The sequence below is a fragment of the Marmota monax genome, unplaced genomic scaffold (assembly GCF_021218885.2).
Source record: "Marmota monax isolate L192 unplaced genomic scaffold, Marmota_monax_Labrador192_F-V1.1 WCK01_AAM20220418_F8-fsc00071, whole genome shotgun sequence".
In the NCBI taxonomy this organism is placed as follows: domain Eukaryota; kingdom Metazoa; phylum Chordata; class Mammalia; order Rodentia; family Sciuridae; genus Marmota; species Marmota monax.
This window is the reverse complement of record NW_026695217.1, coordinates 1568068-1594273: the sequence shown is the minus strand read 5'-3', so window position 1 is coordinate 1594273 and position 26206 is coordinate 1568068. Positions and strand designations below refer to the sequence as shown.

At 43.5% G+C, this 26206-nt stretch overlaps 1 protein-coding gene and 1 long non-coding RNA gene across 2 annotated transcripts in view; one reads left to right on the top strand and one right to left on the bottom strand.

The window, feature by feature from the left end:
- The window catches only part of Adarb2 (adenosine deaminase RNA specific B2 (inactive)), a 489843-nt gene that overhangs the window by 294937 nt on the left and 168700 nt on the right, over nt 1-26206 (bottom strand). The gene's annotated exons all lie outside the window — the stretch shown is intronic.
- On the top strand, nt 9304-25584 carry LOC124084770 (uncharacterized). Its single transcript, XR_006849231.2, has 5 exons — nt 9304-9524; nt 16243-16303; nt 20355-20452; nt 20783-20941; nt 24320-25584. It is a non-coding gene; the product is annotated as an uncharacterized LOC124084770 (long non-coding RNA).

Below are 26206 nucleotides of genomic sequence, written 5' to 3'. Positions count from 1 at the left end.
CTGTGGTTTATTTGTTCATTCATCATCCATTCATTCATCTATTCTTTTTTATTATTTATTTGACACTATGCTTCAGATGATGTCTTGGGGGTGTGAAGATAGATAAATAGATGATAAGTGGGTAGACAGATATATAAATAACTCACAGTCACTATATTTAAGGTACATAAAATTTTGTAGGAAAGCTAAAATGCAACACATTCTTATAATACAATGAATGTATTTGGTGCAATAGAGCAAAACCAAGATTGGTGCTCTATAATTATGAAGCATTCAGGTATGGCAGGTGTTTTAGTGCCTATGGAAATCACCAAATATAAATCCCATATAAGCCCCTCTAAGGCCATAGCCATTCATCCCTGCAATTCATTAAGAGAGATTTAAAATAACATCCAAATTATTCGGATTCTTTAATAAGTCATTTATCCACAATAGGTGTATATCCATTTTCGTAATCTTTTGGATGATTTCTCAAACCCACTGGCATCAAGATTTTGAGGATTTACCAAAAGGCTAGATGAAGGGTCAACAAGAAAACACTCTTCCTGAGCCCAAAGCCTAAATGCTTTGGAGCAGTGGACCTAATGAAAAATTTAATATCTCCCACTTCCTCTTTCTATTGCCTTTTTGTTTGGTTTTCATGGGAATCTAATTCTGAGTGTTTGCAGTAGGCAGATGCTTTCCTTCTCTTTGCTTTTGATTAAGAGAACACTGCAGCCAGGTGGCAGGAATGGGGTCGGAGTGCATGTGTGTGCATGCACGCATGTGCCTGTGAGCCCATGTGCCCATGTATGATGAGTACATGTGCTGTGGTGCTCTAGGAGTGATTGGCTATTAACACTGAGGGCCGATGTGAAGCCTGGGGGCCCTGTGCTTAAAATAATAGAGCCAGTGCTGTGCACTCTAGCTGAAGTGAAATACACAGAAACATAGCACAGTTAAATGTATGTTAAGTCTAAAGGTTGGAAGATAATTTATATCCACAAATTCATGATGTTATCTCTTTTTACCCTTGCATTTACACAGCTAACTGCCAATTTAAATAAGCATTCTAGCTTAGTTATGGGCTTAGTAATAAAATAATAATAACTTCACAAATAAGACTGGATGCTATAAATTCTCACTTTCACACCAGGATACCACCCCAGAAAATGCTGTATGTGCTAATGGCTATAAAAAAAAACACAGCAATCAGGCTTAAACAATTTCTTGCCTTTGTGTATATTTGGGGAAAGAGGAATTTCAAGTTCTACTTGTAACACGTACAAGTTAAGTTACACAGATTCATTTTTGCACAATCCATCATTCTGAACATTTGGAATAATAACCACGAAAGCCATAGTATGAAATTACAAAAGATCGCCATAATATTTTTTTTCAGAAATTTCGTAATCCTATTGAAGGGAGTAGATCTGTAATCTGAAAACATTTATTTCACTTAACTGATTCTTCTGAATCTGAAAACTCTACATTTTATCTCTCTATTCTGAAACACTCTTATTTCTGTTTGCATGGTTTATCTGCCATTGGTGCAGTTCCATGGGCATCTGGAGAAACTGTCAATTCAAAAAGGTTTCAACAGCCTGCCATTGTGGACCACAATTTTGCCATCAGCCCTGTGTGCCACTCTGTTTCCATTTGCCTTAGAAGAGTTGTCTGTGAGTCTTGGTGAAGAGTGTGGTCTCAACAGTCCAGGTAGCTCCTCATAAAGAGAGACCTGCCATTTGCACATAACTTCACCTTTGTGGCTTCTGGCTGATACAGCTGTTCTTCCATGTGTGTGAGGGAGCTGGAGTGTTGAGGGAGAGAGGTCCAGATAGTCCTACTATAAGGGAGATGGCTGCGTGGGGAAACACGGGATTGCAAGGGGGCAGGACAGTCTTGCTCCCTGAGTGAGTACTGGAGAAAGTTGAAGAAGAGGCACGCAAGAAGTGGGATGGATGGCTTGGGGCAAATAGAGCAAGTGATAATGGGCATGCATTTGCACTCTATCCCTTCACCTTGAACACCAGGTGGATGAGCTGTCCATCTAGTCTCCTAAGTAGCAGAAGAGATGACATTCTGCCATTGTTGAATCAACAGTATTAGTTACCTGGTGTTCCTCTGGTCCCAGTACACCTCCCTAAGTCACATATTTGGCCACATAGAACACAGATGTCATCAAGGAGAAGAGGTTGCTACTCGGGTGTTTGCACCATCTCAGCTGGCATCTTTCAGAATGAGATGTGGTACAGAAGTATCCTGAGAACTGAGTTTGCTTTTATTGATAATTATGTGAAATACAGAAAATGATTCCATTCTGAGCTATGACTTCCAAAATCAACCCAACTGCAAGTTTTTGGAACCTTCGGCATTTGAGGATAGTATCAACCAAGTGACTACAAAAAAAAAAAAAAAGACTTTTTTTACTCTTTACTCAGGATACTGATTAGATTCCTAGGAAGACAGACAAAGGAAAAGAATCCCAAGAGAATGCCCACAGAGCATGACTCATTTTAAAAATACAGTGCTTACTATAAAAACTTGCTTCCAATTCCTTCTAGTAATCTGTGACTTAGGTGGGTTATAGTTAGATCAGCTTTTAGCATCCTCTTTTATTTATGATTTTGCTGGTATTTAAAATGCATGTCTATTTTTCCTTATAGAACCACTCCTATCCCTTTAGGATAGACAAACATTTTTGTGGAAGTTCAAGGATGACATAAGGTAGTGTCTTAAACTTTGATGATTTTAAGGAGTTCACTTACAGTAGCAACTTAGTGAAAATTTGGTGGCGTTTGAAATCATCTTGATCCTTGATTTTCATTTTTAATCAACCAAACAAAAATAATCAACAAAAATGAAACCAAATCAATACAATTCATATGACTGGAAAGAAGGATGCTATTTGCATTATGAATGTGGTTGGTGATAAAGCTCATCAATCTACATACAAGGATTATTAGAAAGTTAAAAAAAAATAATACTGTGCAATGAGATTTGGTTGGGTAAAACGGGAGAATGATATCGTATTAGAGTACTCTTCCTTCTGTTTGATTACACATTTTATTAAAGGAGCAGGGAAGCCTTCCAGCTTGAGATATTTAAGGTTGTATTGGTGAGAACATCAGATAGATGATAGGGCAGAGAGAGTGATCCAAGCAGCAACCGGGAGAAGAAGTAGATGAGTGATGGGTCTTTGCTGTCCCTAACATTCACATATCTATCATTCTGGATGCACAAATTAAAATTATTCACTAAGCAAGAATGCCATTGAACTGTACCTTATAAAATTCCTAGAGTAAGTAGAAAAATGCCAGGCTGATATATCTGTGCAGTCAGAGACATATAATCATGCCACCATCAATAACAGCCCCCACACTTTATGGACTGCACTTTTTTTTAAGGCAGCTGTGAATAACCGAAATGCACCCAGAACCTCCTGCTAAACACACAGCAATGGTTTATATAACACACTCACCACCACTGGACTCCATCTGAAGTAATTAGAAGATTCGTTTTATGCATGTAAGTTTTATTAAAGTTATTTGAAAGATACAGTGATTCCATGTCCTGGGTGAGTTAAATGTTCCATTGCTTGACCCGCTGGCCTGTCCAAATCTTTCAAAATTTATTGAATAATGTACCTCTGTTTTTGGTTCATTTGCAACCTTCTTGGAAAAATTTAAAATCCCTGACCCACTTCATTTTTTCAAATGTGACTGATCCAACATATAAGTCTATGAGTGATTACTTATGAAGTCCTTTCTGTATGTCACTCAGTTAAGGAATTACATATAGGCTAATGCTTTTCATTTATTGCCTATGATACTGTGAGGTGCACATTTTTTATCTGCTTTTTATAGATTAGTAAACTATGGTACAGAATTATTAGGTTAATCATCTAGGTTCTCTGTGATACCACAGAGCCTGGGTTTGCACCCATTCAAACTTCTGCTGGTTTCCATCACCCACAGTTCCCTTCCCCAGTGCTGATCTGTGACCCTTTTGCCCTTTGGGTGAATAAGACCTTCTTTAGACAGATGACTCTCTTTGTAATTAGAGCAATTAGATGCTGGCATGTTTGGCCAAAAGCTGAATAAGAGATTTAGAGTGAGGTAATAACAGCCTAAGAGAGAAATGGTTTTCATTAATGTCTGGGAATTGCATAGAATGGGGAGTTTGCACGCAGGTTTACCTCATGGTGTGTGTTCCAAAGGGGTTCTTTCATCTATGCATCACACAAGAACAGTAGATGGGACTAGTCCTACCCCTGAGGTCTTCACGTTTCCTAGGTTTTCCCAGATAGCTCTTTCCCACCATGTTTCAGGTACAGATTGCAATTTTATTGAGTGGGTCTGATTCAGGAAACTGGGCAGCACCACTGTCCTTTCCTATGGTCACTTTGCTCTAGACATTCCTCACCAAAATGGGCTCTGTTGCTTTCTCCACAGCAAATTCCTTCCAAGTTCATCAATGCATTGTGACTGGTGCTGTGTCTCCCTGTCAGATACAGTGCAAAGATTAAGGAAGGCCAGGGCATGGGAAATGCTGAGCTTCCTGGGGTCACCAGTGTGGGCAACACAACCTGCTTTCACCATGGCCACCTTCTGTTGCTGCCTCTATTGTGATGGGAGAACCTAGTTCTCCTGCACCCAGGGGCCAAGGCCCTCCTGGCGAATCCCATGTCCTTCCACTTTTGTCTTCTGTGTTCTTTACCTTAACCATATCCTTAAAAGAGATTCCAAATATTTAAAAAAAAATCTTACCATTGTCAAGAGCTTCAGAATAAAGAAACTGCTCCCTAATTGCTTGCTACCTCCTAGGATCTTCTAATCCCACTGTCTCCTGCCTTTCCTCATCTTCCACCCACCAGTCATCTACCGCAATGGGACTTCTGGCCCCGTCACCCTACTGTACATTTCCCCCTTCACATACATGGATTGTCACTGATGATCTTTTTCATGATCACAAACTGAGTGGACAATCTTGAGATCTCATCTTGATTGACATCACATATCCCACATCCACCACCTGTCTTTTCTTCTTGTGTAGTGGCAGCCCCTCCTCCACAGAAAATCTTAACTAAGCTTCTCCAGAAATCTTCACCATAATTGATTGTAGGACTATCAGCAAAAGAGTCTCTACAAAAGAGTTCAATGGAGGTAAACTTCCTATTTTCCTGTTGCTCTATTTTACTTGGCCACTGGCCTGGAAGAAATCAGCATTCCAAGGTTCTAAACGCCCCTTGACTAGTTTTTCACAAACATTTATCCAGTATAGTAGTTTGTAGAAGTGTGTTTGCAAACGCAAAATGTGATAAAAAAAAGGACAAATCCTTTAACAAGTCATCTGGCCTTGAGCTGGGCTTCACAGAGATGTCTACATTTCTAAGATAAGAGAAGTTACCAACTGGGGCTCCATGGTAACAGCTGGCAGGGGAGGAAAGAAAGGGGAGAAAAAGAAGCTCTTCCCTTCTCAGGTGTTGTCCTTGAAGGGTTAACTTGCACAGAACAGTGGAAGAAAGAGCTGCTTTTGTGTGAACTTCTGCAGACTGTGAACTTCTGAGTCCCTCCCCTTACATGCTGGGTATAAAGTTTTGAAACTACTTGAACTTGGGGTTCAGGGCAATTGATTGATCACAGCAAAAGCTCTGCCCTCTGAACCTGGCTATAGCCAAGTCAAACCTGCTCCCTGTTCTTACTTGCTGTCTTGCCTCATCTGTCCCCTGCAACACTTGGATATCTTCTTCTTCAGTTTTCCTCATTTAGTTTCCAAACTGAACATTCTGGCAATGATCACAGCTTCCTTGTTCCAATCCACTCAGGTCCTAAGGAGACCCGCATCTGTACCCTCACCGTTTGCTACAGTGTCACTTGTTCTAGATAGACCCTCTGGTGTCCTCTGGACAATGAGCCAGCACAGTCCTTTTATTTATGAACCTGTCATGGCACTCTTCCACTCTAAGCCCTTCAACACATAACGACCTCTGAAACGGATTTTCAACAGGGCCTCTTAGGTGGTGTGTAATATGGGTGCTCCTAAAGGCTCCCAACCCATCTCCCACGGTGCCTTTCCTCCTCCTTGCTCCAGGTATCTGTGGTTCTCCTGCTTCCTGAACCCACTTCAGACATGTGCCCTGGCCATGAGACATCCTCTTCACCTCCTCATATCCTAATTTTCCTTCATGGCTTGGTCAGTTGTCACCTTCTTATTCTGACCACTTCTGCCTTCCTAATGGCCAGATCCTTGAACAAGAGGCTTTCAACCCAGTCGTCATATGATAACTGAACCCTAGCTCACCTCTTAGACTCCAGGCTCATAGGCTCTGGGCAGCTCCCACTGGACCTTCAGGGCCAAACCCTGTGTTCTACACAGGGAGCACATTGCTAATAATCGCCAAATGTCTGGATAAGTGAATGAGTGAATAGGCTTTTTCTTCCTGAGAGCACAGGGTTCATCTTACAAATCTACCCTTTTATGAAAAAAAATCATTTAGCATGCTGCTGTCCGGCACACAACCTCTTCCTCCTAAGCACCTTTTGGTAAAAGGTGCAACCAACATCCCAAAGATGTAAGGACTTCTGGGCCTCTAGCGTTTACAGTTTTCAGATCCTGCTAGAAACTATTCTAGATCTAGATCTAGATCCTACTTCTAGCTCAAAGTGGACTACAGATCTACAATATTCCACACTGACCACAACTCTGCCAAGTACTTCATTCACTAAGATGATCACTTTACGCTGGGTATTGTTGCAATGGTACCTTAAAAATCAATTTTCTTTCTAAAAGAATATACACAGCCTATATTCCATATCTGATTTTCAATACCTCTTAAAGTCCCTCTCAGTATTTTATGTATTTTCTGTGTGTTTCTTTAAAAAAAAACAATCACATCGTGTCTTAAGCGCAACGAATACTTTTAGGCCTGTAATTTGTAACAGGGCAAAAAATCCTTGGGCACTGTCCCCAGAGAGTTAATTATTAATGCTCCCACCACCTTCTCTCTGCAGGCATTTTCTTATTCATCAATGTTTCTTTTCCTGAAGACAAATCGTTCTTTGAATGCTTTGTTGATGCTATTTTTTTTCCTTCCACAATCCTACATCTATCTATAATTCCCTATACTGTGTTTTTTTTTTCTTTGAAGAAACCAGCAAAACCAATATCAAGAGTAGTCCTTTACCATTATCATCGTAACTCATAAGGACTTGGTCTTCTCACATTATTTCCTGTTCTGATCTTGGGTGATCAATGGCTTTCTATTTATGATGGAGAAAGAGACCATAGTGTCCACTCCATGACAGGTCCCTCTGTTTGATCTCTTTCCTGTGAACTGTCAGTAGCCCTGTCCCTGGGCAGTGTCCCTTTAGGGATGAACTAAGGAAATATCCCTGAATCTAGAGCCATTTTTTCTATTATGCATAATCCTTCATAGAAAAGGAAGGATGGACATCCTGTGCATTTTGCTGATAGCAAAATGGGTGCCAAGATGAATGAATAAGTTACTCCAGAAACAGAGAGAGCTAGAACATACTTCTTTGAGAGAGTTGGCTTTATCCAACAGGCCGACTAAATACTAATGGGAGGCACCAACAAAACAATGTTTGCTTTGTTATCTAATTTAATGTTTGATTCTGCAGCATCAACTATAAAGTGAGGACTTTCTCCCACTTACCAGATGTCAATCAGGGGTACTGACTAGAATAATTAGAGTGCATGTTCATAATGTCCCCTTTCTCCTTGAGGATTCTGATTCCAGGGTTGGGTGGGACTTGTCATTAGTAGTTTGGGAAGTGTCCTTAGGTGAGTTTGGACAGGGCCTCTGGAGTGTCCTCATTCCTTCAGTCTCAGGCAGGCCAGGTTCCTGGTGGGGAGGTGGGATTCCTGACTTGATTCTTACATAGCTCTCTATGTACACACAGGAAGATGCCTCCTTACATACTTTCTAACCATTATGAGCAGTTAAAGCTATCACTTGGCAATGCATTAGCAGTTTATCTTACACTAACTCTATAAGCACAAGCCACAGATGAATGTTAGAACCCTCACTATGATAATGAGCTGAAAAACACGGGTGTGTGTGTGTAGCATGAGTCCCAGCCCCTCTGCACAGCGGGATCTTGTTACATGCTATTGACTCAGAAGAAAGCAAATTACCTCTTGGAATTTTCTCTGCATATTCTATAAATTCCATTCCAACTAAACAAAGCGATGCAGTTCTGAAAATCAGCCTAAAGAAATACCATTCAAAAGCTAAATTGGGGCCTTCTGAAAAGATTGTCTAGACTATTTCTCCTCCATCGCAATTTATTCATTCAAGGGACATGCTTTTGGACAGGTCAGTGAGCTCACTGGTTTATATCTTAGATGAGTAGTCACTTTTCTAATGAGTTTGCATCTGACCATTGGACCATGAGCCAAGTCTCCTGGGAAGAGCTGAGATGGGGTCTGCCCATCTGTTGATCATGGGTGAATCCTTGGTTAAGCCAAATAACTCTCAGCTGTTACAGGGTTAAGAAAGGGCAGAGTCATTCTCAGTTCACAAAGCCTGAAGATGACCCTTGTTGCTGCAGGCAGAGGGTATTGGAGCAAGGCCAGGGATAGCAGAAAGTTACTGGCTGGCCAAAGAGTGCAAACACGCAAGATCAGGTGGCAATTTTTCCTAATCAGAAATCTGATCATGGCACCTGCACAGTTGTCCTGTGAGTGGTTTTCTGTGAAATCAATCACCCATGTGACACCTGTTCCTTGACTCTAAATGTTCTACAAATACTTATGCACCTCATCAACTTGCAATTTTTGTTCACATTTTAAAGAAATGGGACACAAGGCCCAGAGAAGTTGCCCAGTCATATCTTGGAGGCCTGATTCATGTCTGCATGGGTCTCTGAGTCCTATCTACACACTCGGTGTCTCCATCAGGGATCAGAATTTAATAATGTGATATCTGCTGGTTGGTTTCCTCTGAGAAATAGAAGACATTATATGTTGGCCATTATTTCCAAGCAATATGGTGCCTCTGATGGTCTGTCTACAAAACAAAATATGGAACAGGAATAGGCTAAGGGTTTTCTGAGATGTGGAGAAGACATGAATGAAAGAACCCAGGAAGCCTGAGATGGTGTAATTCTGCCAAACAAACAGACAGACCAGATCTCTATCTGATGTTAAAACTAAGTTGGCTGAATGGATATCACAGGGAGGCTCCAGCTTTAGCAGAAAAACACAAGCCTATCTAAATATGTGTGTTGCTGTCCTCAGGGGACCTCCCTCTGCCTTTTATTGACTCTTGCCCCAGAGCAAGCCAGACCTGAGAGCGGCTTTTGCTTTTTCGACAGAGCAGGAGAGGCAATCAAACAACAAATCACTCCGACCTCAGTGGGTGTGCTTGTGAGGGCTCCGGGCTGTTCCAAGAGCCGGGGAGGAGTTGGGGTATTGAAGGCTGCTTGTGTCAGGGCTGGAACCATTGGAAGTCCAATACAGGATAACAGTCCTCATCTCACAGCAGGGCTGGGGAGCTCTCCTGAGAGGTGTTTTGCAGGGTGAGTACAGCTCTCTGTTCTCCAGCTGCTACCCCGCTGGGCACTGGTGGGTGGCATGTCTGGGTGAAGAGACCCTTTGGGATTTCGAGAGGGGTGCTGCCTGCAGGTCACGAGGTGGGAAACAACTTTGCCTGTGTTCCTTTGAAACCCTGCTTTTAACTTCTTTCCTCAAGTCACTGCTCTCTCTGTAAGTAAAATATGTCCAGATTCTAACACTGCTCATGGAGACCTTGCAAGGACATTCTGCTCATCTTCCTTGGGTACCTTTCTCTGTGGTCACCTTTCCTGGATCCTTCCTGCTCCCACCTACTATTGCTCCAGGATTTCTGGTGTTGGGTGCAGACTTCCTTGTGGATGCTGAATGTGCATCCCAACAGGGGGACCACACACAGGAAATTGCTCCCAGCAGGGTGCAATCTGTGCTGCTCTCACTCCCTGAGTGTGGGAAAAAAAGCTCAGAGACCAGACGGGGAACATCCTCAGCCCACTCTCCATGGCTGCTCCCAAGGAGGCTGTCATGGCCCCTCTCTTGTGGACTGTGGAGGGGTTCATTCCAGCCTGTCTTCAAGGAAGCTTGTCACACATGGACTCAAGGGACATAAGGAGGGTGTGAAACTCCAACCTCACAGGCGACAGGTAGCTGATGGAGTGGGCCCTGTGATCCCTGAGCTCCAGTTCCCAACTGTCAAATGCGGATGAACATCCACCATGGTCATCTTGGTAGAAGGGCTGGAAGTCCTGACCTCCTCAGCAAGTGGTGGGCTTAAGTATTCAGCTAAGGACTTTAATGCAAAACACTGAATGAGGTCAGCTGCTGGCTCACTTCTTTACAGTGTATTTAATGAGAGTTAACAGCAAGGGCACGAGGGCAGAGCTGGCCAGTCAGTGCAGGTCACAGGCTAAATGGTGAAATCAGGAGGCCCTGGCTGGGGCCTTGGGCTTGGTGAGCCATGGCAAATATCCTCCAGCTTCAGTGTACTGTTTTCTGAAGGCCACATGAATTAGATGGAATTACTATCCCAACAGGATATGAGGGATCGTGTCTAAAAAGGTCTTCAAGTTGTTGAGAAATGTCATCTCATAGAAATTATCCACACCTCATTGGGCAGTGACCCCAGCATATCATCCTATCAGCCACATGCTGGGCACCCCAGCCAGGGCCCCAGACAAAGTCATGGGCTTTTTATATCCCCAAACACCAGCAGTAATGATGGAAAACCGGCACATTTCTTTAGGAAGATGTGGCTGGCTGGTTAAGGGCTTGCGGCCTACCCTCCAGCTGGTCAATAAGGCCTTTATTTTGGTGGGCTAGGGTAGAGTGTGGAGAAGCACCCAGCCAGAAAGTTCAAGCGTGGACAGAGAGCGGAGGGTTTCCAGGGAGCATAAATCTTGATAATAAGACACATGGCAACACCTCAGGCTTTCCCCAGGAGACCCACAGAAACCCACAGGCATCAGGCACTACCTGTAATGAGATCTCACATAAATGAAGGGGAGAAATCACATTCCATTCCGTAACCCAGGGGAGGTGTAGGGCAAGGTCCTGGCATTCAACCTTCGCTGAAGCCATGCTCATTAAGTTTTCCTCTTTGCCCTGGAGAGCAGCAAGACCCAATCACTATTACCTGTGTCAACATGGTCTTTTAATCACAGACGTGGAGGCTGTGACCCAGGCATGATGTGACTCCTACCAGGAGTGCATGGCCACTTGGGGAGCACTTTAGGGATGCTTAGGGCCTCAAGGCCATTTTAATTCCTGACTTTCATGCCTCAGCATAGGTATAAGCATCGGTTGCTGCCTTGGCCACAAATGTGCTGCCCTAAATGCCAAGTGGGATGGATTCATAGTGCTCAAGCAGGATATTTCTGAAACTAAGTTCCACAGTTAGAGGCTTAAAAAAATAGCTCGGGAAAGATCTGCCACATGTTTCCTCTCCTCTTTGGAGATAACAGCAGCATATTAAGCACCCAAATAAGTTCTGTGGTGAAGGAAAACTTCTTTGACTTCCTTCCTCATCTTTTTTGGACCATGTGGCTCTAGTGGAGCCAGTCAATGTCTAGCCTGTGGCTACTGCATTTTGAGAAACATTTTTTAATTCAATCATAGGTGAGTATTTTTAAGACATTTTTCAGATTACTAAAACCACAGGTATAGTTGTAATTATTTCCTGGATATCCAGGATGAAAATATTGGGTTTTGATGACATAAGGGGGAGGGAGGGAGAGAGGGAGGGGGAAGGGGGGAGAGAGAGAGAGAGAGAGAGAGAGCGAGCGAGCAAGGTTGATTTGGTTTCTCAAAGGACACACGCTAGGTGTAAAAGAGTACAGAACAATTTCTTCCATTGGAAGTTAAAGGCCAGAGCAGCTTGGAAGGCCTTTGGCATTTCTGTATTCACATTCCCAATGTCTCCTCCTGTCTGAGTCAGATGAAGACCCAGGAGGGATAATTTTGATCAGGAAGAGTTGGAAGCACACTGGTGTTCTGGGGAGTGGAGGTGTGTGTTGAGGCCTCCCAGCTTAGTGTGACTTACTTCCTCATTTTCTGCACCTTGGATCACACACAGACACAGGCCGGCACCAGGTCACCTGCCTTATTGGGTTCACAAGTCTGGAACCTCTAGAAATGCTTAAGATGTGTTCCCTGGTCTGGACAAGGGTGTTGAAGATCTTTTTCCTTTGGTCTTTTTCTTCCTTTAGCATTTTTTGGTATTTGCTGTTAGCCTCTGCACGGGGCCTAGCTTCACCTCAGAAAGGTGAGCGGATGCCTCAGAAAAGGGAGAACACAGGTTATAATACATTCAGCTCCACAGAGTCTCAGGGAGAGAAAACTCTTGGAAGAAATAGGGGTGGTGGCTACAAGAGTCAGAAACCAGAGCAGTAGGGGCCAACAGCTGCTCCATATAACAGAGTCAGTGGGGGACTCAGGGCTCCCGGGGTTGGTCCCAGGAGGGTCATTTATAAGAAACCAGTGCTTAGTCCCCTTTTCCTCAGCTTACTCAGGCAAAGCCCTGTGCTAGACATGGTGAGAGGCACCGAGACAACACATAGGCCTGTCTTCAAAGAGTTAATCATGGAGCCTGAGCATTTATTTTGGTAGATCTTTTCAGGTATGGCACTTTAGCTTACTAACATCACTGAAAGATGATTTACAGACTGCAATGTTCTTTTCTGACCTGTTGGGTCAAACATGTCCTCATAAGCTACCTCTACTCTTTCCAAGTGACGAGTTGGGACCCAGCATCACACTCAGTGTCTTCATAAACCTCGGCTGTGAGGGTCAGTTTGGAGGGATGGAGAGGTAGTGAGTGAGAGAAGCACTTGGCATCGACACATCTATTCTAGTGGGAAATGTAGTCAGATGGTGGCAATACAGTGCCATGTGTGCTTTGACAGAAGCTCTGAGAAGTCTGTGGACCCCATGCCCTAGAAGCATAGAGCAAGGACCCATCCTGCCTGCAACATTGACCCACAGGAGGGAGATCCCCCCTCAGAAGTCTTTACTCCTGATCAAGCACAGCAGGGTATCTGCTCAAGGACAGGGAGACAGGGGATCCAGGGAGGAGACACAATCAAGGCCCCAGAGGGTGTTCATGAGCAGAGACATGGTGCTTAATGAGAACCACGGCATAAGCTGGATTTCAACAGATTATGCGTATCAAGTGGAAAGTGGCATGTAATGGATTTGAAGAGCTAAGTGTGGGTCCGATTGTTGGTGGAACAGAGCTCTTGAAGAGGACTTTATGCAGGAAAGTGGGGTGGTCCAGTAACCACTTAGTTAGGCTTCCATGGTTCTTCTTTGAAAGGATATTAGGAGATACCAGCCCTCACTAACTCACACCCTCTGGTTCAGGAAGCTAGGCATTTGGTGGTGCATAAGATACAACATTTAAAGAGTGTTGAGGCCAGGACCTAACTCAAGTCTTCCCATCAAAGTCCACACTCTTAGTGAATTGGCTTATTCTATCAAATGGATCAGTGATAGGTACGTAGAGTTCAATGGGTTTGTATAACTAGAAAATTGTACAAATGGGTCCCGTGTTCAAGGAAATGGCCAGTCTTGGACCTGGGAGACCAGGGAGATATAAGAAAATTAATGGAGTAAAACCCCAGGAGAGATGAGAAATGGGAAATAAAGCCTTAACAGGAGGAGAGGGAAGGCTTTGGGTTGGTAATAGAGGTCTTGGTTTGAAGAGATGGAGGAGAGGCTGGACGGAGGTTTTCAAGCAGTGTGGTGAGAGGTGGGAATGGCCAAGTGTCGCCGTGAGCCTGTGACTGCTGACAGTGCTCATACCTGCTGGCCTTGACAGCATCTTAGGACCTGGCTCCTGTTCTTGGCCCCCATTCACAGAGTCGGGTGTGTGAGGAGGAGGCTGCGTAGGATCTGGCCTGCACAGGAAGAGCACGCTTCTGTTCCTCCCACCATCCTTCCCTTTCTGTCTTCCTGCCAACTAGCTGCTTCGTAGGGGCTGCTATGGATCCTAAGCCCTTTTCCCAAAGACTGCTCATATTCACTGATGGTCCTCCCCAGGGCTTGTTCTTCACTACTCCTGCCTCGCCCAGCTTATTGTTTTAAAACTGCTGTATGGAGCCAGCAGTGTATAGACACAGGCAAGAAATTCCAATAAATAAAATACACAACTCGAGCGTTTTTGAGTTTACAGTCCAAATGGGGAGTAAAGATAGAGACGTGAATCCTAGAACTTCAACAGCAGCAGAGGCCAGTAGTGGAGATCAGGACAGCTATCTTGAGCTGGTGCTGCATGTAGCATACAGTGAACAGGGAAGCTGTGACATGCTGCCTGGGTCCTTCCATGGAGGGTGGACTTGGAGAGTAGAAGAGATGGCTGAGATGATTTCAACAGAGGCAAGTCCAAAGAACACGTCATCCTCCCCTCTCGCTGCTATTAGCTTTAGGGAGTGAGCAGATGCTAGGCTGGGGTCGGGGTGACTACTAAATTACAGGGAAGAAAGGACATCAGGTGACTTCCAGGCCTTTGTCCCCCAAATCCAGCTGAAGTCTTGTGCCCTGGTGATTTCAACTGGCAATATGACATCCTAGGAGAGATTTTTTCAAAAGAGAAACATTTGAAGGAAAGACTCACTTGTTATCTAAAGGACTCAGTTAGTTATCTAAAAGATATATGTCTTTAACCATGGGGAGTTCCCTGGGACTTCCCACAGGCAGAAGATCCTAGGGAAACACCATAATCTGGCTCACTGAGAGAAGCAGAAACGTGAAAACTGACTCCACCTTCCATGTTCGGGGTCACATGGGGGAATTTCCACCCCAGATCAAAACCACTGAAGGGGGAACTCTCAGAGGGTCTAACTGATAATGACACTAGATATAAGTGCACTATTTCACGTCATGCTACAAAATCACTATAACGGTATGCCTTTCTGCATAAGCATTTTGGGGACACCAAGGCAGCAGAGAGTGACACAGATGGATGACCATACCAGGGCTGTGAGGCAAGAAGGGACATGCTTTTCTGTTGGGCACTTTCTATAGCCAATCAAGGAAGTCCAAATACTTTGGAATGTCTTGCAGTGATGAATTCTAAATATCTCACACCAAATAAGCACCTATTAGAACCCTATTTTGTCCTTCTTTTTCCTTCCTTCTATAGAGCAGTTATATTGAAAGTCATTGGTGTCTGGAATGTTGGGAGAAAGTATTGGAAGTCCTCATACATGTCTCATATTTTTTTTTATCCTGCAGTGTGTACAGGTTATTGTGTAAGTCATATAGAAGTATTATAAATAGTACACATATATAAGATAAATACATAAATAAGAAAAATATAAAATGCTTGCTCAAAAAAGTGTTTTCTAGTAGGAATGTGTGATCATATGTTTGGAAAAGTGGGCAAAATTAATCTATGCATTTAGAAGTCAGGCTGGTCAAAATCCTTGAGGCTGAGGACTTGGAGAAAGCACAGGATGGGGGGCCTCTGGGGGCTGGAAAAGTTCTATTTCTGGATCAGGTGTTTTATAAACTTGTGTGTTCAATTTGTGGGAATTTAACTGTGTGGGATATAAAATACATGCGGGAGGCGGGGGGAGGAGGACATATATAACTATATGTCCTCCTCCCCTCGCCTCCCGCATGTATTTTATAATTCAATACAAAGTTTTTGGAGGCAGCTGGTCATAGAAGAACACTTATTGGTTATCAGTCAATCTGACTGAGTTTACTTTCTCCTGGTAATCTTTGAGCTGAGAATTCCAGGGTCCTTGCAGATGCTAGAGAATACAAGGCTTGCCATTAAGTTCCCAGAATCCTGTGAGTTGCTTGCCTTCTAAAGGGTTGAGTGCAGTGTCCCCTGCTGTGGGGAGTGTCAGTGTTGGCTTAGAACCACCTGGAAGATATTCTGCTCTTCTGGAAACAGGCATATTTTCATTTGGCTCTGCAGTGCCAAGGTTTGCCAGGACACAGGGCTGAGACACTGCCACAGGCCAGCTGCTGGAATTAACCATGCCCGTGGCTTGCAGGAAGACTCAGAGCACCCTGGGTTCCAATGCAGGAAAATTGGGGCCATCCCAGGCTTTTCAGACTACTTGCAATCCAGATGTTCTGTGAAGTCTTAAAACTATTACAGTTTTTTTTTTCTATTTTTACAATGGGTTTTCCTCTGCATTACAAATTTTTACTGGTTTGGGGGAAGGATGGCATATGATTTTTTTCTGTTTTTAATAATTTATTCTCTTTTGGAAGACGGCAGGAGCTACTTCTTGCAAGTCTATTCTTTCTGTGTCCATCGGACAGCACAGTCACAGTGAGTATGGTGCAAGGATCATTCACATGGTTGGGGTCAGGTTAAGAGTTCACGGCCATTCAGAACCAAGATGAATTGCTGGTATGGGGCAGATCCAAACAGCAGCTCATTAGAGTTTCTAGAAATAGCCAGTTTAAGTCATTTCACAGTTGTTATATTCCTTGATGTTTCTCAAATGAAACCATCTCTCCTAGGGTAGAGGGACCCTGCCTGAGTTTGTAGAAGTGATGGTGCTCATTACAGTTCTTGAGTTTCACTTTTGATCTCACTTTTGGGTGCTCCTACTAACATCTGTTTCTGGGAACTACAATCCATGCACGTAGCTCCTTACAGACAGGGAAGGACCAGGACAGAGCTTGGAGAGAGAGGTGTCAAGAACTGGAAAGCTGCATGAGTGAGTGGATGTGTAACAAACGGGAGCTATTTTTCCATCAACCAGCGGCGATGAGTTCAGCAGGCTCCTGATGAAGCATGATGCCTGTCTCATCTCCTCCTCCAGTCTGCCCTGGGTAGGGTGCTCATAGAACCGTGAGTTCTGCCAGGACTCTGCTATTCATATCGTTCCTGGGCAACACAACGCCAGCTCTTCTCTTCCCCAACAGAGTAAATGGGAAACATGGAAGAGGATCCCTCCCAGATGCCAACGGACTCTTTATCCAGGAATCAGTCTGAGGTTGAAACGCAATGAACATTTGGCAATAGCCAGATAGCTAAGTTCTTGGTAAACACAATATACCGAAGTGATATTGTGCTCTGTTTCCTCAGATTAAATATATCTCGTCTTTAGATTTATACTGGCACTTTATGGCTTCTGCAAATGACTGCCTCAGCGCAGCAAAGTAATTCCACCCTGTCATATTTGTCTTTGGAAATTGTAACAAATTATGGTGATTTATAACATCAAACTCAACTCTTCCATTTTTCCCCAGATAGCAATGTCGCTGATGGTGAGATTCTAGGCCATCCATTTATTGTGGGTGGAAGGTGACAGCGAAGCATGTTTCATCTGCTGCCAGGACACTTGCTTCCCTTTGAGGGGACCCTGTCAACATAACTCAAGCTGTCCTAAGACAGGTCCGCGCTTCTGCTTACCTCTGGCCTCCTAATGAGGTGTGACTTCCCTGGGCCGGGTGAATCTCCTTGTCCCTGACCCCCAGCCCCTACCAGTCAATAGAAGTTAAATGCTGGTCTGCAGTGGTGCAGGGACAGGGTGAGTTTCAGATGTGGGTAAGCACAGGTCTCCTCCTGCCCAGTTGTGTTTCATTTATTTCAATGGGTGGTAGAGTCACGTTTCTTTTATGGTTTTCTGGACAGCTCAGAATCTGGTCTCTCAAGAGGGAAGAAAATGAGAGGATAGGAAAGGCAGCAGAATACAACAGACACTAGTATGGCACTATGTAAAAACGTGGATGTGTAACCGATGTGATTCTGCAATCTGTATACGGGGTAAAAATGGGAGTTCATAACCCACTTGAATCAAATGTACGAAATATGATATGTCAAGAGCTTTGTAATGTTTTGAACAACTAATAATTTTAAAAAAAGGGAATAAAATGTAGAGACCATGGTGCAACAACCAGGCCCAGGAAACTTTGGGGAAATGGCCTGAGAGTGCAGTTTGCTTGAGGGACTGGTTTCAGCCTCTTTGCTAATGACTGAATATGTCCCACCAATTTATATGCAGACTCTGTGACCCCAATGGGCTGGTGATGTTAGGAGGTGGGACCTGTGGGAGGGGATTAGGTTTAGATGATACCATGAGGTTGGGCTCCCTGACAAGAAGAGAGAGCCCAGAGTTCCCTCCTTCTCTATCATGAGAAGATAGGTGAGAAGGTACCATTCGCTGGCTTAAAAGAGGGGCCTCATGAGGAACTCAACTGCTGTACAGGCACTGCCATCTTGGACCTCTAGCTGCCAAACTTGAGAAAACAGATCTCTATTATTTAAGCCACGGAATCTGTGGTATTCTGGAGCTCTGGCCTCCCCCGTAGGGTCTTTCTGCAAGGCTTGGGGCTGCCCTTCTCTTCACCATTTAGGGTCAGGAGATACTGTCAGTCAGAAGAACCTACTGGAAATTTCTGCTATTAACATCTTCCCATTGTCCTCAGAAAGCAGCATCCGATATAGAGGGCAGAGAAGACACTCTTTTGGATGACCCATCACTATGAATCTATCTATGTATTTATTTCATAAATAACTAAAATCATGAAAACAAGGACTCTAAATGTCTGGGTATAAAACTTCATTTCTTAAATCATCCCAAGCAAAATTAGAAAACTTGAAATTTCTCTTACAAAAAAAAAAAAAGGAAATAAACTATGTACTCCTTCTTTCCTTTTCACTGTCTTTGGAACTTGATGGGCAGCAGGCATATTTTCATAGGGCAGGTACAAAGTATTAGAACAGAGAGGGAAAGTGACCTTGCCAGATCCACACAGCCTTAATAGCAGCCCTGGGACATGCGTCTTTGGAGTCTATTATTGTTTGGATGTGAGGTGTCCCCCAAAAGCTCACATGTGAGACAATGCAAGAAGATTTTGCATTAACCTAATCAGTGAAATGACCACCCCCTGATGGGATTAACTGAGTGGTAACTGGAGGCAGGTGGGGTGTGGCTGGAGGAAGTGGTTCATTGGAGGCGGGGCCATGGGGTATATATATTGTATCTGGAGAGTGGACTCTCTTTCTCTCTCCTTTCTGATGGCCATGTGAGCTGCTTCCCTCTGGCACATACTCTGCCATGGTATTCTGCCTCACCTCCAGCCCCAAGGAACAGAGTCTGCTGTCTTATGGATAGAGACCTCTGAAACTGTGAGCCCCTGAATAAACCTTTTCTCTTCTACAATTGTGCTAGTTGGGTTCTTTAGTCACAGCCATGAAAAGCTGACTAAAACAGAGTTTAAGGCCAGAGTTTCCATTATGAGATTATAGCAAAGATTCCTTTATATAAGGATGGCTCAATATGGAAACTTGAGTGGCAATAATATGGGCTCAAAGTCTGTCTTCATGATACTGGGATCTTGACAGATTATTTAAAATTTCTTGAACTCTTTTAAAATTTTTTTTCTTTTTCTTTTTGTCCATATGTGCAACAGTGTCTGTTACTCATTTTATGTGTTTTAAGGAAAAACCTGATAATGAGAATAAAGGAGAATTGTCTTTTCGTGACGAATCTTGCACCTGCTCAGTGCCTGATAATGAGCTGCTAGTGTTATTTCCATGTCTTGATCCGGCCTGATGTAAACACTTCAGCCACTACAGTGTGCCTTGATCCCAGGGACTAGAGGTAGCAGACATTACACTTGGTAGCGTTCAAGAGTAGTGACTCTAAGACTGCACTAACGAGGCCAGTCTCACTCTTTTGGAACAGGAAGGATAAAGAATGAGCTGGACCTTAGAGAGGCTCACCTTTTCTGGAATCCTGAAATTAATCTACCTGTTAGAGCTGGTTCTTGCCATCACTGCACAAAGGGATTTAAAGCAACATACTATTGTTTGACAATTTTGCTTCTATTTACAGGGGCTGGATCCAACTTATATTTTATGTGATAAGTGGGAAGTGTCAAAATGAGCCACATAGAAAGTGGTGACAAAAGAAATCATTTCAATAAAATTACACAATGTACAACAAACCATTGAAACAGCCACATTAAGTATGGTTTGCAAGCAACATGACATTATACAGTTTTTGACACTCTGCACAGAGGTATTGGGTCTGAAGTGAGTACGTTTAAAAAGCAATTTGCAGAATTTTGGATCTTTTAGTGGTTGAAAGCAGTGATAATTTTTTTTGGTAGCTGACAGGTGAACAAAAACCAATAATTGAATAGTACCATTTTACCTAGAAGGCAAGCTGATAATTAGAGGTGTAATAGACAGTTTGGATTTTATTTGAGTGGTGGCAGTTCTGATTTTTTTTTTTTTTTTAGGCTAGGAAGCAAATCAAGTCTTCTGTTTTCAAGACCAAAAAAACGAAAAACAAAAAAACAAAAACAGGATTTTATTTTCAGTTGCTCATTCCTGGCTGATACATATTTTCTTGTCCCTCAAGGAAAGTCCACAGGTTCTACAAGGAGAAGGGTACATCTGCTCCACGACCCGGGAATGAGGAATTGTTCAGTAGCCAGCATGGTCAGAAATAAGATGGAGGTAAGACAGCTTGCACCACCCCGAGCACTCTGGGCAGCCTCATGAAATATCCCATGGGGACAGGAGTCTCTCCTGTGCCGTTGGGAGCAGAAATTCCCCACTCAGGCACAATGTGGGCCCTGTAGTTACAGTTGTCTGCACAAGCAGATTGTCATGCAAGCCTTGTTTTCCAAATTGTAATAGGGTGACTGGGCTGTTCAGGCCCTGCTGAGAGTGGTAACAAAGTGGGACCTTCACCAACCTTGAGTTGCTGAAGCAGGTGGGATTCCATCTTGGAAAATATCTGGGGTGCGTTTCCCTCTCCCTATTCTCTGTGTTCCTATGTTGTAGGATGTTGACATGCATGGCCAGAAACATGAATCGGAAATGAAACCATGAAAGACTGAACCTCAGCGTCCTGCTGAATCTTCTTCAGTTCCCCTGAAGAGGGCTGAGCATTCGGGACCTTCACATTTCTGAAGGATGACTCCTGTGAAGGATGTCCTCCAGGTAGGTTTGCAGAGCCTTTGCAATCAATATGCTGAGGACACATTTCAAAATAGCTTCCTACTCCCTTTAATAGCATCCACTGACAAAAAAGCCTGTTATTTAGTATTCCATTTTTGATAGCTCATTGTATCTAAAAAGAGATCAATTAAAGCTCTCACAAACCTCTCAAACTTAATTGAAGGACAATTTAGACATTACAGTGCACACAGATTTATTCTGTCCATTGTTGCATTTATTCAGCCTTCAGAATGATTCACGTCTCCCACAAACCCTCTGCAGATGAAGAGATTTCACACTGGACCAGAAACGTTAACATCAGAAGAAAGAGACATTGTCACCAACTTCATTCTTCAATGGATGAAGGGAGCTTTTGAAATGAAAAATACATCCGAAAAATTATGTGGTGGAAATATTTGTGCCTATATTCTTCTGAATAACCAGGGACTTGTATTCATTATTCGTTCTTTGTAAAGAGGCAGCCCAGGGCTCACTTATTAGTACCAACAGCAGAGAACTATTACATTTATAGCCTCTCCACTAATGTGAGATAGCTGTGGCCAGAAATCTCAAGTTCATCCCATTTCAGTCAATTTTGTCTGAATTTTAAGAACTTACCTCTTGCAAGAGGGGGCTAAGGATTTCTAATGGCCCATGTGATGTCTTCTGAAAGCAAGATTTGCAATGAAAAAAGAACACGTAGTTAGACTCCTGGAACTGAGTGTACAGCGATGATGGTTGCCAACTGTGTTTTTCTGGCTGACAAGTAGGACTGTCCTGGAATCACACTGTCCCAGCTGAGTGGTCATGAGATTCCCATCCCACTGATGTGTAACTATCAAGATTGATGGGAAGGGTATGAGAAGGTTCACAGGGTTAACCTAGCCTGGGGGTGCCATGTAGATTGTGCTGGGAGGATCTGGAGCTGCAGAGATTCTGGGGCCACCAGCCAGTAAGTGACCACTGCCCTTTCTTGGTGGTCCCAGCCCCGTGGCCAGCAGCATAAGCTCACTGCACTTGTGGTGTGGGACTTTGGTTGGTGCCCCACCATGTGCAGACTTGGCAGCTGAATTTCCATTCCTTTGCTCAGGGTGGGCCCAGATTCCTCAGAAGCAGCAACTAGAGAGCTGTGGTCTTTCACATGACCCACAGACCACAAGCGGCACAGACCAGCCACTCACTGGTATTTGGTGTTGCTCCTTCTGGGCTGCAGTGGACCTTGCCTGAGAGCAGCCAGGGCAGGAAAGGGTGGAGGTCTGTAGGGTGGTGGGGAGGGAGGACTGTGTTGGTGACAGGTGCAGCCAGGCATGCCATGGGATAATGCCAGGGTGTAGGATAGAGAAGGGGGCAGGAGCGCATGTATGTGAATAGATCCCCACACCGAGGGAACATGAAAAGTCTGTTATGCATAAAATGTAAAATGCATGTAATTCATAAATTCACATATAAAGTCTGTATAATATGTAAGGTATATATAATATGTAAAATATATATCATATGTAAAGTGTTATCACATGTAAGATGATTATAATATTAAATATATGTAATTTATAAACTCTATATAATAGTAGACTATTTGATATGTAATGTTTATAAAATACATATATTTATACAGTAATTAAAGTCCATGTGACTTGCAAAGTCAAGATAACATGTGTATTAGTTCACTTTGTATTACTACAATGAAATACCTAAGGCTGGGTAGCTTTATAAAAAAGAGATGTTTATTTAAGCTCCTAATTCTGGAGGTTCAAGGGTTTCCGTGTGGTGATGCCCTTTTTCCTGGAAGAGTCTTGAGGTACGCAGGGCGTCCCATGGCAAGCATGAGGGAGCCCATGAGTGTGTGTCTATTCTGATCTCTCCCCCTCTTTTATGAAGCCAGCCGAATCAAGGGAGTTCCATGTTTGTGAGGCAGAAAGATAGATCTCCCATAGGCAGCCAGGGTAAGGGCCTTGGAGAAGGAAAGGTGGGGAGGGGACAACAGGCCAACCTGAAAGGAGACATGGGGTCTGAGGACATCCTGTGACTTGCTGCTCCCTGTCCACTTTAACCACATGACTTCTTCTGAGTTAGAATACCCGATTCTGTTCCCCACAGCTTCAAGCACAGCAGTCTTCCTCAGTCACCCTGCCCCTGACCTGGCAACAGCTGACCACAAAGTAGACCCCTACCCGAAGTGCTTGCTCTCCCAGACAGACATGTTAAACCACAAGGTTGGACCCCTCCTTTTAATTATGCAGATGTGGGATTGAAATCGTGCACTTCTGATTGGCTTATTAAGCTCAGAGCTTGAAGAGCTTGATTGGTCCATGCTGGCACCAAATACCTATGCTGGGCCATCAGATACGCCTTTAAAAAGCCCTAGACAGCAGACCCCTGCTCGCATCCCTCTCTTGGGGTCCCTCCCCTCAGGGGCTCTGCTTTCTTTCTATTACTCTAATAAATCCTGTTATTTTGATCTCACCCTTGTGTCTGTGGATTTCATTCCTCAAATTTGTGAGACAAAGAATCCAATAACCTAACTCCATGTCTTACCAGTGGCCTTATCTAAACCCAATCACTTCTCAGAGGCTTTAGTTCTAAATACCATACTGGATTAAGTTCCTAACTTGATACCTTATGAAGGGATTAAATTTCAACACATGTATCCTTAGGGAACACACTCAAACCATATCCAAACCATAGTCATATGTAAAGTCTAGATAATGCATGAAGTATGTATTCAAGGCATTCACACACAAATGTATATGAACTCACACACAGGGTGTATATATGAAGTGCATTATATACATGTATACTTTACAGCAAGGATTTGAGTGATCCGTAATAAGTTTGGGACACTCCATAAACCAATTTCTAATTATCTCCAACAAGGTAGTGGAAAAATTAGCCCTCATCTGTCCCACTGTCTCACAGGTATTTTCCCCTGAATTCATGTGCCTGTGTTATGAGGGTCCAATACATTTTGAAGAGCATGTTGGATGGTATGGCCATCACTCCATCCTTCATAAGAGTATTTATTATACTGCAGGAATACTCCAGAACCAAAGATGGTGGATATGGTTGACATTTATGTCTGTATTCTGGGCATCTATCTACGCTTTACTTCTTGCTTCGTTTCTATATTTTATAAGTTTAAAGATAATTCAAAATGACTAAAATCAATTTGATTTGGATATTTAGAAGATATTTTCAACAATATGCCATAGATCCTTTGGTATTAAGCATAGAAAAACCCAATTAAGATCAAGTAGGACAGAGAATGGATATCCTTGTATGCAGAGACAGAATGAGTTAATGTGGGAAGCAAACCTGATAATCTTGTGTGAACTTTCTCTCCTACAGACTGATTTTTCTTCCCCTTCTTCCCCCTTCCCTCAGGGAAAGGAGTCTCACCAGCCCTGGAAGTACTGTGGCCATGGCAGTCTGAGGAATGTCACCTTGTCTTGGGAATGGGTGCAGTGGACATCAGGAAGGGACCATGGAAAGCTGATGCTGACCACACTCCACATCATTAAAAGCAACAAGAAAACCATTAATGTCACCAGAGGCAGAAGCACAGGACACCCCAGGAAAGTCAATGGCCTCACAGACAACTTGTCAGCCACCTGAAGCACTTGAGTGACCCAGGCTCTGCTGAGTAAAGATCTTCCTACTATAGCTATGTCTCAGCTGGAGCAAGGGCCAGTGCTCCATGCCCCAGACCATATTCCTATCTAGGTGGCTCCTTCATCTTCATGCTCCAGTCCAATCTTAGGCAGGGGCTGGTGTGGGGAAGTTCCCCTAGTTGGGAAGAAGGGGGTGATTCCCTTTCCACTTCTGCAATGACTACCCACAACTTGCATTTTGAAGGGACTGTCAGTCTATTTCTGTCCTGTTCTTTGGCAGAGGAGGTGAGGAACCACATTCAATACCCATGAGTGGTCTCTCAAGTGGCAACGCTTTGCTCCAAGTCCCTGTAGAAAACATAGCTTCTCCCTTCCCTCTGTGTCCTGCATGTTTTCCTTCTCAGACAAAAGCATAATCCATTAAAAGCATCTCTCTGCCCATTAAAGCCAAAGCTAAAATCTCTGTAGAAATGCTGCCTTGCAGCCAGAAAGGTAATGATTTAGGAGACCACAGCTGGGCTAAGGGTGAGAACAATGGTGGAGAGGTCGAAAGGGTCCAGAACCCATTACAGAGTTCCTGATAACCATTCCAACTAAAAGGGCCCTGACAGATTACTCACTACAAAGCTGGATAAGCCCTGGATATTCATCAGCATACTGCTGGGCAAGACAGAGAGCTGAGGTTCCAAGGAAGGAGGGACAGGGAGGTGCTAACACACTTGTGCTGGTTTTGGGGAGAGAGTGAACCATGGAATGAACATTGCATATAAAGAACAGATAAGATTTTGTCATTTTTTAGTGCTGCGTAATACTCCATTGTGTATAAATGCCACAGTTTGGATAGTAGGGGATAGGAAAGGTAGCAGAATACAACAGTCATTAATATGGTATTATGTAAAAATGTGGATGTGTAACCGATGTGATTCTGCAACTTGTATTTGGGGTAAAAAATGGGAGTTCATAACCCACTTGAATCAAATGTATGGAAGATGATATGTCATGAGCTTTGTAATGTTTTGAACAACCAATAAAAAAAAGAACAGATAAGATAATCTAAAGCAATTGCAGCTCAGGAGACAGTCAAAGAGTTAAGGATGACACTGGTCAAAAGCAGGACCTGGGGAAAAGGCCTGGGTTCCATAAAATCAAGATGTGCAGAAGTAGCATGTTCCATGGCAGGTGTTGGCCATCATGAGTGTTGTAGGATATGTACTGATCTAAGAATGATGGCAGAGACCTGGACAGCACAGACCTACCTAGGACTGACCAATAGGGCAGCAAGTCATGAGTCTAGCTGTGGTCACTGGCAGGCCATGTGATGGACCAATTTTTGGTATGTTTATCTCTTCCAAATGCTTTCCTTTCATTTCAAATGTTTTATTAAAATTCCTACACATGGAATTGACAGTAGGAGATAGGGGTTAGCAATACAGAAGCTGGAGCTAGACCTGCTTGGGATTGAATGCCAACAGGCTTCACCGCTTCCTTAGAAATCTTTCTCAGTTACTCAATCCTGGGGGCCTTGGTTTTCTTATTCATCAAATTAGGATAAAAGAAAGATTACCTTTAGAATATGGATATTAAATGTTTCCCAGAAAGCTCATGTGTTGGAAACGTGATACCCAATGTAGCAATGTTCAAAGGTGAGATGATAGAGGAT